Below are 17374 nucleotides of genomic sequence, written 5' to 3' on the forward strand. Positions count from 1 at the left end.
TTATATTGCTAACATCACAGTGCTACAATCTGAAAAACTTGAATTCTGTGGGTGTCTTAGAAATCCAACCCTGCATTTATTCCAAGCATCTGCATGGACCTACCTTTATGCTTGTGAAATTACCTAGATGTCTGAAGTTCTGCACATAACCAGAGACACTTCAGGTCTTAACATCTGCCTTCAACTTATGGTCAGTTGTGTCTTGTACTAGCATATTCTGTAATAAAAGAAGAGTGAGGAGGTTCAACTTTCTAGCCCTCTCCTGAATGTCTAACCAGAGGTCCACGTTCTCCAAAACTATATCCAGGCACTGCAGTGGGATAGTCGTCTTCAAGTCACTGACCAAAAAAGCGCCTTGGACAACACCACACAGAGTTTGGCCCTTTCCATTTCCAGAGTTCCCCAACACTGTTCCAACAGGCTTTACACATTCAGATGCCCTACATGTCCTCACACAGCATTTTCACAGCATTTAGTGCACACACAAGAACTGAAGATAGGTAACAGAAGAATGAAAAAGAATTATGGTGGTATAAGACAAATCCCTCCCTTTTTAAAAGTCAGTTCTACCTTTCATATTTTTCACAGATAGATATAATACATAAGCGTCACATCCCACCAGGTGGGCAAACCAGAGAGATTCAGCTTGAACCCCCCTGCTTTCTAAACTCTTTTTCAGAGAGGAGTCTAGATGCAGCTGGATCCAATCCACCTCTCAGATGGGTACATGTAGAGTTAACCATCCCAGCATATGGGTACATGTAGAGATAACCCTTTCTGCCTGCCCCAGGGGCCAGGTTAATGGTCTCTTAGCTAATCTCTGTTAACAACTACACCAGTGAGGTGAGCTTCAATAATCCTTTGTCTGGTACTGAGGAGTAACAGCAATTAGGCAGGAGGTCCAAGCAAAGCACACCTGTACTTTAAAGTGTGTAGGATTATAAAGCTTGCAAACAAAACCACAGCACACTACATATTCGGAGCAATGGATTATAATTAGTAGAATTTAGCAACATTAGAAACAGAGAGAGAAAGAGATTTAAGAGAGACAGACTGAGAAAAATATCACCACATACAGATTCAGTGTAGAGTGGCATAAAGTTGTGGTCCTCAGACAGCAGTCATGTGCCTGATGTCCTGAATCTGCTTTTTTTATGCTTGCTGGCCCCACCCTGCTGGGGGCCCTAGTGTATGGGGGGTTGGACTAGATGACCTTTAAACACCCCTTCCAACTTAACACATTCCGTGATTTTATGATCTTGCACAGACTCAGCGTTGAGTTGTGGAGTGTTCTGGAAATGAGTCAGTGGGGAATGAGGGTCCAAGTGGTCATTTGATTCCCCCAGCTGGGCTCATGGAGCAATGATCCTGTTCAGTGGCCTTGTCAGGACTTTAGTGAGGAGGCGCCCTGCCACCACAGGGCCCCGCGTGCCTGTCACTGTTCTTATCAGATAAGGGCAGCATCCTGTTTATAAGGGTGGCTACTGGATGAGGGGCTGTCCTCGCAGGGCAGTGTCCAGATGGCTTGTGGGATGAGGACCCCACCTAAGAACAACAGACAGTTTTTCAGGGCAGTAACCTCAAGATGAGGACTCTACAGGCCTTCACAGCCTTTGAAGGACAGGGGCCCCAGTCCACAAAGCTTCATCCTGCCTCAGCAAGTTCTGTTACCTTGTGAGACACATTGAGACCAACTGCTCATTGCAGTTCCTGTGGGTTGGTTTTTGGAGCGATACAATCAGCCCAGGTCTTTTTTGGTGCCCATAGCTGTGATATCACAGGAATATGTGGCCCACTGGCAGAGCGCCAAGGTGGCTGTCATCCACCCTCCCACTCCTACAATTCACGTCAGCTTTGGGAACTAGTACAGCCTGTGGCATAAAGCATTACTCCCAGAGTCTGCTCTAATTGAAGAAAACCTCCAGAGAACTACAGCTCAGAGCAACTGAACATCCACATCGCAGCGTGCACTGCGGGGACTCCTTTCATGCGTCTTGGGGGGATTGTCCCTCGAGCAGCTGCAAGGCTTTCACAGCCCTTGTGTTCCTGTGAAGTTGTGTTCAAAGAGGAGTGTGAAGGAGAGGAGGATTATCTGCCTTACAGAGCTTTCTGAAGCCAGTGCAGGACACCATAAAATCAGTCAGTTAGCGATTGAAAGATGCTACTGAAAATATTTTTGAAAGCTGCAGAAAATGTTAATTATAGGAATAAAAAATAGCTGCATAGATCTTTTCTGTTTAAATCTGAGGAAGAACCAAGGCCAATCAAACAGTGAGAAAAATAGCACATCGTGGAAAGAGACAGAAAGTATTAGATGTTAGGAAATCTGTAATTGTTATACAGTTGAGCATTGGACTAAGTACATCAGGATTTTCCCAGGATGAGTTTATTATTCTGAAATCTGCTATTACTCTATAGGCACAAGTACCTTCAGTAGTACTGATTCGTTCATGGTATTCCAGCTCTTTCTTCATCTGCTCTTAGCTTTGTTTAATGCTCTGTGAAAACTAGAAAGTGTTCCATTTGGCATTTATCGTAGAAATTCAGGTCAGCCACTCATATTCAGGAAGTAATTAGAAGCTGTCCTTCCTTCCACGGAAACTATCCTTTTAAACAGGGTAAAAATCAATCAATCACATGCACTGCCTTTATAACCAGACCCAATGTGAGTAATTCAGAAAATAATTGATGGCCTGTTTCTGCCTTCATAATACATTCAAACTGCAAGCAAGCAATAGTCCATCCAGACCACTGTGCTGTAGCTGCTGTACATGAGAATAGGCACCACTTCTGGGCCCTGTGTGCAGACTCCTGTCTGTTGGATCTGTGTCCATACGGATCCAGGTTCTGCTCCTGCTTTGGGCTGCTGTTTCACGCATTGGAGGTAGAGCTGAACCCACTGTGGTGGGTTGACCCTGGCTGGATGCCCACCAAGCCACTCTATCACTGCCCATCACAGGCAGAACAGATTCAGCTTGGGGAAATTAATTTAATTTATTGCCAACTAAACATCAAGATAATGAGAAAAAAGAACAAACACCCCAACACCTCCTTTCTTCCCAGGCTCAACTTCACTTCTGACTCCTCTACGTCCTTCCTCCTTATCAGGGAATGGAGGTTGCAGTCAGTCCATAACACTTCATCTCTGCCACCCTTTCCTCCTCACACTTTTTCCCTGCTCCAGCCTGGGGTTCCTCCCACAGGAGACAGTACTCCATGAACTCCTTCCCATGGATCGCAGTTCTTCACTAGCTGCTCCAGTGTGGATCACATCCATGGGCTGCAGTCCTTCAAGAACAAACTGCTCCAGTGTGGGCAAGAAAATGAAATTAACTTTGTCCTGACCAAAGCAGCACAGCATCCCCGGTGTGTAAGAAATACTGTCTAGAACAGGATGAATCAAAGTGGATATATACAGTCTGCGTGGCAAGGTTTTGGTAGCCAGGGGGCTGGAGGGAGTGGCTTCTGTGAGAAGATGCCCCAAGCCAATACCAGACAGCTCCAAGATGGACCTGCCACTGCCCAAGGGATGGTGGTAGCACCTCAGGGGTAACAGAGTTCAGAAGGGGAAGAAATCACCAGGAGCAATTGCAAGCAGAGAGATTGAGAAGATGTGAGAGGAACCACTCTGCAGACATCAAGGTCAGTGAAAAAGGAGGGGGAGGAGGTGCTTTAGGCACCGGAGTAGAGATTCCTCTGAAATCTCCAGAGAAGACCATGGTGGGTGAGGCAGGTTGTCCCCCTGCAACCCATGGAGGGTGATGGAGGAGCAGATACCCACCTGCAGCCCATGGAGGACCACACACCCAAGCAGGTGGATGCACCACACCTGCTTGACCCCCATGGGAAGCCCATGCTAAAGAAACCTTCTGGCAGGACCTGGGACAGGAGAAGGTTTGCTGGCAGGACTTGTGACCCCGTGGGGGACCTACACTGAAGCAGTCTTGTCTTGAAGGGAGGGGAGTGATAGAGCAGTTTGGTGGGCACCTGCTGGAGAGACAAAGTCAACCCAGCACAGTGGAAGAGGAACAAGGGGAAAAGAAAGCAGTGGAAAATTCTCATGCTTCTCATTTGACTGGCAGCCTGCTTAATTTCTGAAATGTCAGTGTCACAAATGAGCAGCTGTCATTGAGATTTTGGTGTAGATACAATGAAATGGTGTCTCCCATTCACAGAGAAAGACTGCTACACTGCAATTAGAAACAAATCTTAATATGTTGCGATAAAAACACTTTTGTCCCTAAAGATCTAGTTCTCTGTGGACCACAATGTTTGCTTTTAAATTGTCAGTTGCATACAACTGTATCCCAAACCCCATAAATAAAGCACTTAACAGAATAGAAGGATGCACTAACAACTCTTGTCTTCTTAGAATCACAGAATGGTTTGGACTGGAAGGGACCTTTAAAGGCCATCTAGTCCAATGCCCCAGCAGTGAGCAGGGCCATCTTCAGCTAGCTCAGGTTGATCAGAGCCCCATCCAGCCTGAGTTCAAAAGTTTTCAGGGACAGGGCATCCACAGTTTCTTTGGGCAAAACGTTCCAGTTTTTTACAACCCTCATTGTAAAAAATATTTTTCCTTACATCTGATTTAAATCTTTCTTTTACCTCCAAGCCATTGCCCCTGTTCTATCACTACAGGCTCTGTAATTTGTCCCCAGATTTCTTATAATCCCCCTTCTAAGTACAGAAAGGTAACAGCTAGGTCTCCCTGGAGCCTTCTCTTCTCCAGGTTGAACAAACCCAAATCTCTCAGCCTACCTTCTCATAGCAGAGGTGCTCCAGCCCTCTGATAATCTGTGTGGCCTCCTCTGGACTTGCTCCAACAGCACCATGTCCATCTTGTACTGGGGATCCCAGAGCAGTACTGCCTGTAGGGTTTCATGACTGCTGAGCAGAAGAAGATAATTCATGGTGGCAATGTTATACCACTTCCTAAACTAGCAGCACCATCTTAATAGTACTCCAGGTGGAGTCTCATGAGAGTGGAGTAGAGGGGCAGAATCATCTCCCTGGACCTGCTGGTTTCTACTTCTGCTAGAGTACTCCACCTTGAATGGTATTTACTTTATCAATACAGTGAACACTTCTTCTATGCAGAACTTCATTCTGTTCTTTACTTCACAAATAAATTTTCAAAACAGTGAGCAGAGCATACCCATCTCTTACAAGAGTTGTATATTTACACAGGGATGAATAGCGATAATTCATACTGATTTAATGCTGAATATTATACTTGGCTCTGGACTGCTGACAATAGAACAGAAACCTGATTCATGCAGCACTGATACTGATTTACAGTTACAGTCCTGCCTGCATGTAACATAAAAAGAAATTATACTACTATCTTCATCCTTTTTTTGTTTGTTTTTACTATCCCTTTTCATCATTCCTTCCTCTTCTTTTCTCACTTTAGGGCTTGAGATAAGCTTGATGTCAGAAACAAAATAACAAAGGGATGAGACTACAAAGAGGGGATGAAGCAAGAAAGGACTGCTTCTCAGGGGAAACCTTTGCTTGACCAGGAAGGTCTCTGCCTCTGATGATTTGTATTAAAGGATTACATACAGTCTGTAAATAACTATACATACAGATTTGGAAATCAACCATTTTACATCACCAATTTGTGTTCTAAATAGGACAATTTTTAAATCTGCTATTGATTAACAAGGAGCAATCATGACTTTAAAATTTGAAAGGTGATGGCCTGGTGCACGCATGCAAATACTGGTTTGTGGGTGATCTGCATGCCCATTGTGTAGCCATTTGGACTGTGTCTATACCAGTAAGCTTATTAGAAGGTGGTTCAAACACTTTTCAATGATTACCTGTATTTAAAGGACAGCAGCAATTATGGTCAGGGGCTGGAGCATCTCTTCTATAAAAAGAGGCTGAGAGAGTTGGGCTTTTTCAGCCTGGGGAAGGGAAGGCTCTGGGGAGACCTCAAAACAGTCTTCCAGTACCAGCCTACAGGAAAGCTGGAGAGGGGCTGCTTATCAGGGAGTGCAATGACAGGACGAGGGTAATGGATTTAAGCTGACAGAGGAGAGATTTTTAATAGAGAAGAGGAATAAAGTCTTCCCTGTGAGGGTGGTGAGGCCTTGGCACAGGATGCCCAAAGAAGATGTGGCTGCCCCTGAATCCCTGGCAGTGCTCAAGGCCAGGTTGGATGGGGCTTTGGGCAACCAGGGCTAGTGGAGGGTGTCCTGCTCATGGCAGGGGGTTGGTACTAAATGAGCTTTGAGGTCCCTTCCAACGAGGATGGACAAGGTGGAAAAAAGGAGATCCTTGCTGTACAAGATGCTTCTCTCCTGTGTAAAGAAATGTGAACCACACCAGGAGTTATAGGTCAACTATCTCTGGTGTAGCCAATGGACACAGTAATGGATGTCAGAATCTCCTGAAGACAGTTCTTCCCTACCATTCCTAGTAAGTGTCCATAATGCTCCACAGCACCAGACTCAGTGGTAACAAGACCCATGACAACCACTAGTGAAAATAGGACATAGTTCTTTTTACCAGGGCCTGTTCAGACTAATTAAGATGGCACAACAATAAAAATAGTAGCTGCTGACATTTACCAGCCCAGCAGTGGGAGGCTTTAAGGAAATGGCAGATACGATTTCCACTCAGTTCACCCAATCTGGGTCAGCTTCCCCTACATACACTGTAATTACTAGCAGTTCAACAGCATGTCACAAATGAAAGTGTTGTGTAAACTGTCCCCCTATTCAGCACAACACTTCTGATTTTAAAGGATAATCCAGGCCAAGAATGGAGCCTGAGGGTCCTTGGAGAAATGCTGCCACTTCTTGGGGAACAGAGGGGAGACAACCAAATGAGCCAGGTCCATTTGTATTTCTGTGTCTTGGGTATGCAGTTATCTGTCATGTTTTGGCCAGAAGTAAGATTTTGCTAATGAAAGGCTATTGATGTAGGAGAGGAGAGGAGATGCAGCAGAAGAGGACACCAAACATTGCTGGGCTAAGAAATGACCCTGGGCAAATCCTCCCTTCACTGTATAATAAAGCTGGTTTAAGAACCTAGATGGGGAGAGGAAAGGCTGTCTCCATGCCTAGTCAATGAGTTCATGGGCTGTGAATGCTATTTAGTCATCTGTGAAGAGGACTAATATCCAAATATCCAACCTAAGTGTCCCCTTTTCGAGTTTAAAACCATTACCCCTCATGCTACTGCTACATGCCCTCATGAACAGCTCTTCCACAGCTTTCTTATAGGCACCTTTCAGGTACTGGAAATACTAAAGCATAACTAAAGCATAATTCCTTCTGATACGTAAAGGGGCCCACAGGATAGATGGAGAGGGATGCTTTACAAGGGAGTATAGTGATAAGACAAGGGTTAATAGATTTAAACTGAAGGAGGGGAGATTTTTAATAGATATGAGGAAGACAGTTTTTCCCTGTGAGGGTGGTGAGGGTCCGGACAAGAGCAGGTGAGGCCAAAGCCGAGGGGCAGAGGTCCCTGATAAGGCCACATCAGAGCCAGCCTTGAACACAGGCAGCCAGACTACAACAAGGACCTTGGTGTGTAGGTTCTGGGTTTGGTGTCTGTACAGAATCACACAGAATCACAGAATCACAAGGTTGGAAGAGACCTTTGAAGATCATCGAGTCCGACCAATCCCATCCTATGCTAAACCATATCCCTAAGTACCTCATCTACCCTTTTTTTAAACACATCCAGAGATGGTGACTGAACCCCCTCCCTGGGCAGCCTGTTCCAGGCCCTGACAACTCTTTCATTAAAAAATTTTTTTCTAATATCCAATCTGACCCTGCCCTGGCACAGCTTCATGCCATTTCCCCTTGTTCTATCTTCTGTCACCTGGCTGAAGAGACCATCGCCCACCTCTCTACAACCTCCCTTCAGGTAGTTGTAGCTTCTAACCAAAGAATACATATGTTAATGTGATTCAGTGAACTGCTCTGTGCCCAGGCAAACTCTGCCAGCAGAGTTACTGACTGTGCTTTCCTGGGTGAAGGCGAAAGAAAAGAAAAAAGAGAGCAAAAGGTAAGATAAGAATAATGGACAGAAAAAAGGGAACGGGGAAAAAAGGCAAAGAAGCTCCAGGTCTAATACCAAAACATTGCCAAAGCTGGAAAAAGTGGGGATGAGGGATCCTTCAGGTTTCTCTGTCTCAGTAAAGTTGCCCTAACACCCAAGACAAGGATGGGAAAGCATTGTCATACTGCACTGCCCTCCAAGGTCCTAGCAGGATGTTGCACTCATCATTTGTCAGAGGTTGGAAATTATACTTCTTTCTGTCTGTGTGTCTATGTAAAAAACTTCAGCAAAGGCTTTTGACATAAGCCTTCTTTTTTCTTATTATTTTCTCCATCTACTACTTTTATTTTCTTACATGTCCAGCTTAGACCACTGGTTACTCAGCCCACACCCCTTTTGGCTGAGATCAGTACGTCTTTTTGTTTCAAATTATTACTTTTTTTACCTTTTGACTTTGGTCAGTTTTTACGAATAGCTTTAGACAAAAGCTGGAACAAATTTCCGTTATCCCAGCTGAAGTGAAATGTAAGAAGCCACGCAAAACTGCAAAGAACTCAGGGTTTTTTGTTAAAAATCTGTCCATGAATTGCTCAAAGACCTTTCTGTATTGTACAGTGCTGTCTCTATAACATTACTCTCCATTGGGGAAGAAAGAAAATTCCATTATATGCCACTTAAAGAGGGAAGAAAAGGAGGCTGAGGGAGAACTGAAGCGCAGCAGCAAAAAGCAGCTTGCCTAAAGCTACAGACCGTCTGTGACATTGTAAGGACTCAGACTCCATCCTCTTAACACGTAGTCTGGTATCACGCCTGCCCCGTGAAAGCCTTTGGCAGCTGTATTTTAATCGACCCCATGTAGATGAGATAACGTGAACGGTGATGTTCCCTTCCAGGAGCGCAGCAGATGAAAGCAGAGAATTTCCTACGGCAAAGCTGTCTCGAGGCAGGGAATTAACACAGTTAATTCTTAAAATCTCTCGCTCGCTCAACAATTCAGCACCACCACTACCAATTCATAAAGGAAGTTTCCAGTTCAGTGAATAACCTGCTTGCGGACACTTATAAAAGTGGTTGCAGATGTCTTAGTGCGCGGCTCCGGCGTGGCATGTCACAGCTGGCGGTGGCAGCTGCTGAGAGCTCCCCGAGTGCATCCTGTAGCACTGATGCTCCCAGTCCCTAACTAGCTCTTGCCTCCCATCTAGTGGCTATATCCATGCGCCAGGGATTTTATTCTGATTTTTTTAAATTAATGTACCGAATGGGTAAGAACCTTGACTGCAGTAGAGTAATGTAAGGCGATAGATTTTTCTAAATAGCTTTGCCATGTATCGCTAAACCCAGCTGCTCAAATATTGTTGGATCCTTCAGAAGTCTTCACAGGAGCTTCAGACTTAGAAGATTCAAAAAATAAATCTGAATGTGTTCTTCTATTACTTCCATGATTTTGAGCCCTGGAAGGAAGTTGTGGTCACAAACCTTTTGGTGCCACCATTAAAACAAAAAGCTGGCTTTTCATCTCAAAGTGAAAAGTTAAAATCTTGTGTGGAAAACTCCCCCTAGAAGAGTGGGCTCTAAGGGAAAACCTAAGAGATTGAAAGAACAACAATAACATCCCAAAAGCAAGCATGGACTCCTTACTTGATATCCTGCAACAACCATGGACCCACGGATCAGCCCAAGCTGGAAGGGACCAACCTTTCATGGGAAGGGGCACCTAGATGAGGTTATCTGGCATCCTGTCCAATTGCATCTGGAAAACCCCCAATGAACAGGGAATTCTCTCCCTCCAACCAGGAGCTGACCTCCCTCTGTTTCACACAAGCCATCTCCCAAGGAGGCAGAGTCTGTAGACAGTATCTGAACAACGAACGGCACCGGCTGAAGTCAGACTTGAGTGTGGATCACACCGCCAGAGCTGCGGCAAGGATGTAGTGGGAAGGATGCCAAATAGCCAAGCCTGGCTCCTCGTTGCACCCAGAAAGCTGCTGCATGTTCACAGGGAGGGCAGCAGCTGGAAATAGCACCCAGCATCTGGGAGAAACTGCTGTATGTGGGAAGAGAGGGCAAAGCAGAGGGGCTGGGAGTTTGGGTAACTGGGGGTGGCTTGTTCTGGCTGCCTTGGTTTGGCTGGGTTCTCATCTCGTTTGCGATAACTACCCATATGAATGTAACTTCTATTGGCATCTATAAGTATTCATGGTTCACCCTGTCGGGGAGGCCAGCAGGCAGAATACAGAGCAGGGAGCTATCCCATGTGAGAATTCGCTGGCACGTGTAGCTGATCAATAGGTATTTCTAGTTCTCAGATAGGAAATATCTCTGGGTCTGTTCCAATATAGGGCCTGTCTATCGCTGAATTACACTCGTCATCTAAGCGTGGCTCAGAATTTATATTGTCTGAGATACTTTGTATTACCAGCATGTACTCTAATTAGCAAGAGCAGTAAATTAAACAATGCAAGGGCACAGTCTTAGACACAAGCAAGTGATTGTTTATACTGTTTAATTGTTAGGATAGAGCCTGGGGTATTTTTATGCTCAAAGTTTCCTAAATAACTCTCAGGCATAATTTAGGACTTGGCGCAGCCCATGCACAGTTCTCAATTAAATGGTCTCTCTATTTTGGAGGGAAAAAGAGTTTGAAAGTTGGCCCCTGTGCCAGAGAAGGCATTTAACGTGGGAGTACAGGCATTGCCTTTGGCCACATCCATGCTGCTGGGAAATAAAACAGGCAGGCAGACTGAACGTTTACATAATGTCCCCATATATATATAAGCTCTAGAGTTTGGTGAGCTTCTGTAAACAGCTTCTCCTCATTGTGCATTGCAGAAATTGGAAAATTTTATTAATTTTTCTTTTTCTGAGCAAACAGCTTGAACAGTCCGAAAGTGCTGAAGTGTTTGCAGCAGCTGTGTGTAAAAATCTTTTGTCTCCTGAGGATGCAAGGAAATAGTAAAACTTAGATGTAGATTTAATTTCCTATTTGCCTTGCTAGTCCTTTAAATAAAGGGCAAGAAATCCACTGGCAATGTGTATTCTTCAGTAAGGAACAGTATACTGGATCTTTATGGAGCAGTGTCATAGGGAAGCATTTCCTTTCTCAAGCCAATGATTTAGTTCGATTTAGTTCATTTAGATCCAAAGAGATCTAAGAACTCTGAGAGTATGTCCAATATTTTTAACCAGTCCTAGTTAGGTTGTCTACCTAATAAAGTCCATGCATAAAGAAAAATATACTTTCTGCCAGGGGTGATTAGTGTATCGTAGGTGTGTGAATAATTAATATGGGACGATTTGAAGTGAAAGCACAGAAAGCTGGAAATTTTTTGAGTCCTCTGCCTGCTTGTGCTTAAATACACCAAGTATCCTGACCTTTAAAAAGTACTATCTGATGTACAATTGGCCTGAAAAGAAACAAAAGCATAAAAAACGATGTGCTAATTTTTCTAAAACATTTCTAAAACTCCCTAGGAAGTTACCTGGTTACATTTTATTCCAAAAATCAGCCTTTTTTTTTTCCACTTTGCAAAGCTCACTTGATCTATTTCTGCTTTGAAAGTGAAATGGCAGCATTGCAAATGGATAAAACTGACCCTTAGTCTCTTTTACAGCCCTTACTCTCTTTTACATCTGACATGATCTAAAGAAGCTTCACCATTAGCAGCCTGATCCAACATCCACCAAAGATAATGGGAACCTTCCTACAGCTTCAGGCTTAATGTCATGCCCTAAATAGTGAGAGATCCAAAGGACTAAAGTACTGATATGAACGTATCACTTCTTTAATGAAGAATCTTATACTTACACGAGCCAAACAATTTTTATAAATAGTTCTATGAGTAAATATATGCAGAACTAATATTTGGAGCCAGTTAATTCAGCAATAATTCCTTGCATTGCAACTCATGAGATCCCATTGGAATAAATATTATCACAGTTGATCCAAGGTGGAGGCGTAATCAATCAAGTTTAGGAAAATAACCTGCTATCAACATAAGTGCCGACCAGATTCATCTAATAAATGATAATCCAGGCAGAGAGCCCAAACAAAATATCTTTAGATCCCAAAGATCCTTGAATCCAGTTTCCACTAATGAATGACATATGTGTAGATCTGTGACCTCTGTAGTGATCAAAGGCCAGATCTAGGTCTCCAGAGAAGATGTTGTTTGGAAAAAAACCAAAGCACATACAAATTCACCATGGTATACTTCCCTTTTTCCACTGAAATCAGCTGTTCTTTTAGAAACTGAATTCCTCTAGGCACTGAGCTACTGGGGTGGCTATGGTGTCACTGGTGCTGTGATTGAGATAGTGTTTGAAGCATTACTGACAGCTAATACTATCTAATATCTGCATACTGCTAATACTATTTGTTAATTGTCATCTCTAAGCATGTGGATGAAAAAAATGGTATCAGGGATGATCAACATGGATTCACCAAGGGGAAGTCATGTCCGACCAATCTGACAGCCTTCTGTGATGGCATGTCTGGCTGGGTAGATGAGGGGAGAGCAGTGGATGTTGTCTACATTGACTTCAGCAAGGCTTTTGACATTGTCTCCTATAACATCCTCATAGGCAAGCTTAGGAACTGTGGACGGTGAGGTGGATGAATGGCAGAGGTGGATGAATAATGAATGGCAGAACCCAGAGGGTTGTGGTAAGTGGTGCAGTCTAGTTGGAGGCCTGTAGCCAGTGGTGTGCCCAGGGTCCAGTCTTATTCAACATATTCATCAATGCCCTGGATGAGGCGACAGAGTGTACCCTCACCAAATTTGCTGATGATACAAAGCTAGAAGGAGTGGCAGACACATCAGAACACTGCACAACTATTCAGAGAGATCTGGACAGACTAGAGAATTGGGTGGAGAATTTCAAAAGAAATTCAGTAAGGGCATGTGTAGGGTCCTTCACTCAGGGAGGAATAACCACAAGCACCTGAACAGGTTAGGAGTTGACCTGCTGGGAAGCAGCTCTGGGAGTCCTGGTGGACAATGTTCCCTCGTGGCCAAGAAGACCAATGGTACCTGGTGTGCATTAAGAAGAGTGTGGCCAGCAGGTCAAGAGAGGTTCTGCTCACCCTCTACTCTGCCCTGGTGAGGCCACATCTGTAATTCTGCATCCAGTTCTAGGCTTCCATGTTCAAGAAAAACAGGGAACTACTGGAGAGAGTCCAGCAGAGAGCTACAAGGATGATGAGAGGACTGGAACATCTCTCATGTGAGGAAAGGCTGAGAGAGCTGGAGCTGTTTGGCCTGGGGAAGAGAAGACTGCTAGGGGATATGATTAATGCTTGTAAGTATCTAAAGGGTGGATGTCTAGAGGAAGGGGCCAGACTCTTCTCAGAGGTGTCCAGTGACAGAGCAGGACAGGACAGGACAAGGAGGAACAGGCACCAACTGTAACACAGGAAGTTCCATCTGAACATGCAGAAAAACTTCTTGACTCTGAGGGTGACAGAGGCCTGGGACAGGCTGCCCAGAGAGGCTGTGGAGTTTCCTTCTCTGGAGAGATTCAAACCCCACCTGGATACGATCCTGTGCAACCTGCTGTAGGTGATGCTGCTTGAACAGGGGGGATTGGGCTAGATGATCTCCAGAGGCCCCTTCCAAGCCCTACCGTTCTGTGAGTCTGTGTATTAACATTCAATCATGACTAGGCCAGTTTATTCAATGGGTTTATTTAATGGGTTTAATCCCTACAGAATGCAGAAATAACCAAATAAATAGGGCCTTTGGTCTTAGCTGCTACGGCTGCTTGGTAATGTTCTGCTCCTTGAGGAGTTCATGGTTAAGGAATAGTCCTAATGAAGTACTGTAATGGCTCCCATTATACGAGTTAAAAAGCACAAATTAGAGCAAAATGGCAAATGTCTCATGCAGAGGAGAACAGCTGCTAACGCTGTGGCTCCGTGGTACCATTCAGTGACAGCAGCACAGGGATTGCCAAGGGTCCTATTCCATTGTCAGTTGGCCAGTGTGACTGCAGTGGTGTCATAAGCATCAAGGGAAGTTTATCCCGAAGTGCTAATGTGGTGCAGGTGGTGAACCCCAGCAAAACTGTTCCCAAGTCAATAAAAGATGTTTCTTTTTTCCCCAAACTGGGCTGGGGACCCTGTGGGACTTTCGGGCTGCCTGCAGTCATGGGGCAGACTTCTTATTTCATGCAGACTCATCAAGTTCAGTCATAAACTAGTGAGATTTCCTCTGCCAGTTCCTCCTGGAGGATTATCCCACTCTGCTAAGTGGGAAGAGTCAAAGCAAATGGAAATGTGTATCTGAGACTGGTTTTATTTGATTAGCGGTTTAGTGAATGCAGAGTATGGGCAGGTAGTAACACCCAGCAAAGGGCCCCCAGGCAACCCACAGGGGCCTGAAAGGCTGAGTCCTACAACAATCTCTTGCAGTATTTTGATAGGGGTTTTTTCAGATAAAGAATGTCAGGCCTTGGCAGGTTGTGTGTGGTTGTGTGTCTTGCTCTAGCTCATGCTGTAGTGTTTCATTAAACAGCTGAGAAAGGAGAGATAAAAAATGAGTTTTGACAATTAGACACCACGTTTTAGGGTAATGAATTCTCTTCTTATTGAAAAGAGCGCTTTACAAATCTTCAGCTGGAGGACTGTCTCCCATGGGAGCAGGGTCAGAGTGTGAGGAGTCTTCCCCCTGAGCAGGAAGGAGCGGAAGAGACAACGTGTGAGGAACTTACCCCAACTCCCATTTCCTGTCCCCTGTGCCACTGTTGGGGTGTAAGTAGAGAAAATGAAGAGTAACTTTAAGCCTGGGAAGAAGGGATGGTTGGGGGGACATTTTTTAAGATTTACTTCTCTTCCTCTATTCTGTTTTGTATTAGGAATAAATTAGATTTTTTTTTTTCTAAATTGAATCTGTTTGGCCCATGAGGGTAACTGGTGAGGGATCTCTCCCTGTCCTTATCTCAACCCACAAGTTTTCACTATATTATTTCTCCCCTGCCCAGTTGAGGAGGGCAGTGACACAATGGTTTTGGGGGGAAGCTGGCCTGCAGCCAAGGACAACCCACCACAGAGGGACCCTGGCAAATCTCAATGCTACAGCACAGGGAGAGGAGGGAGAGGAATGCCAGGAGTGTCTTCTGGATGAATGGGCATAGCACTCCCTGCAGCAAAGACTCGTTTCCATCAAAAGTTTTCCCAGTGGAAAGCCTTTCACTGGGATAAGATGCTTAGTCATTTAATTACTAGGGTCAGTTATTTCTGTGATTTCAGTTAATTTGCAGTTATCATGTCCTCAAACCCAAAGTCAGCTTCACTAAAATTAATTGTCCTCAGTTGACTGGGAAAAGCAACTGAGGGATAGGGCTTTGTGCAACCTGCTCTAGTGGAGCTGTCCTTGCCCATGGCAGAGGGGTTGGAACTAGATGATCTTTGAGGTCTCACTGTGATGCAAGAGGTAGCTCCTGTGCTCCCTTTCTCCAAAGAGTTGTCAGGGCCTGCAAAAGGCTGCCCAGGGAGGGGGTTGAGTCACCGACCCTGGATGTGTTTAAAAAAGGGTAGATGAGGTACTTAGGGATATGGTTTAGCACAGGACAGGAATGGTTGGACTTAATGATCTTAAATGTCTTTTCCAACCTTGTGATTCTGTGATTCTGTGAAATAAGTCCTGGTGTTTTGACAGATTATTATTTGATGTGCAGTGAACAGGTCTTCCACCAACAGCTTTGCAGTAGATAGGTTGCAATAACCTACCCTCTTGCCTCTGTATTGTGACTTACCCTGGAGTTGGAGGGGTCACAGGCGACAAGTCAGAGTTCTGATGATAGAAAAGACAAGTTGTGGCACACTGTCCTATTCAGTCCTCAGCATTTGTTTGAAAGCTCCTTAGAAGTATCCAAATACTCCTTAAAAGTTAGGTAGGAGGCTATTTGGACAGAAATTATTTTTAAAATAAAATCTTCCAGACTCACGTGGACTGGGAAGCAAGGTCTCCTACAGCAAGTACTCCTGTAAATATTTTAGTTCTGTTTGGTTCTTGCCTCCTTTCTGGAAAGTGATGCATTTATTACAGCAGTGGCCACATAATCTTTTGTCTCTCTGTGCCCAGGAAGAATGCAGGTTTTACTGACTATATTTTAATTCCTGTTTATTTGCACAAAATGTTTTCCCTCGTGTGATAAGCCATGTTATTTCACTGTACAAGCCTAAACCCATAACAACTTCAATGGGGTTCCCCTGGGGACAGAGGAATGGAGTGTTAGGATCAACAATCATGTTTCTGAATACATCTCATAGTAGCCTAATGGGCTGCAGAGAATTCTGATCTCTATAAGGAAAAGCTAGTCAAAAATAAAATCTTATTGACAGAAGCCAACCCATGGCGAATAGAGATGAATGGTGGAACCCTGCCAATACCAGCAATGCCATTTTCTTCCCAGCTATTCATGGGGTCGATGCTCAAATTATTTCTTTAATTGACCCCCTTCAAAAAAAAAATCTTTTCCTGCCAATTATTTATTGACTGTATTTAGAATGAAAGAAATTATATTGACATAGGTTTGCCAGCAGCATTCAATTAACACAGCTGAGAAGTCTGATGCCTAGAAGGTAGAGGTCCTTTCATATGGTGTGTGCTGGTAGGGCCAAAGCTGAGAGGAGAGCCTCAGTGCCAATGATGAATTCTGCATTTGTCAGGGAAGGGCTGCTGGAGCCTTCTGAAGTTAACCTGTAGGCTTAGCACAACCTCCTTGGCAGAATATACTACATAGAATCACAGAATCCCAGGCTGTTTTGGGTTGGAAGGGACCTCAAAGCCCATCTAGTTCCAACCCCCCTGCCAAGGACAGGGACACTGTCCACTAGCCTAGGTTGCCCAAAGCCTTATCCAGCCTGGCCTTGAACACTGCCAGGGATCCAGGAACAGCCACAGCTTCTTGGGGCAACCTGTGCCAGGCCCTCACCACCCTCACAGTTATAAACTGTCTTCCTCATACCTATTAAAAATCTCCCCTCCTTCAGTTTAAACCCATTACTCCTTGTCCCATTACTCCCTGCCCCTTTAAACAGCCCCTCTCCAGCTTTCCTGCAGGCCCTCTAAGGCTGCTCTAAGGCCTGCCTGAACCCTTCTTTTCTCCAGGCTGAACAAGCCCAACTCTGTCAGCCTGTCTTCATAGGAGACGGCCTCCAGCCCTCAAATCATCTTTGTGGCCTCCTCTGGATTGCACAAACAGCTCCATGTCCTTCTTGCACTGGGAACCCCAGAGTTGGATGCAGTACTCCAGGTGAAGTCTCACCAGAGCAGAGCAGAGGGGCAGAATCACCTCTCTTGACCTGCTGGTCACGCAGCTTTTGATGCAGCCCAGGACACAGTCA

This window comes from Gallinula chloropus (genome assembly GCF_964237585.1).
Source record: "Gallinula chloropus genome assembly, chromosome: 1".
Classification (NCBI taxonomy): Eukaryota; Metazoa; Chordata; class Aves; order Gruiformes; family Rallidae; genus Gallinula; species Gallinula chloropus.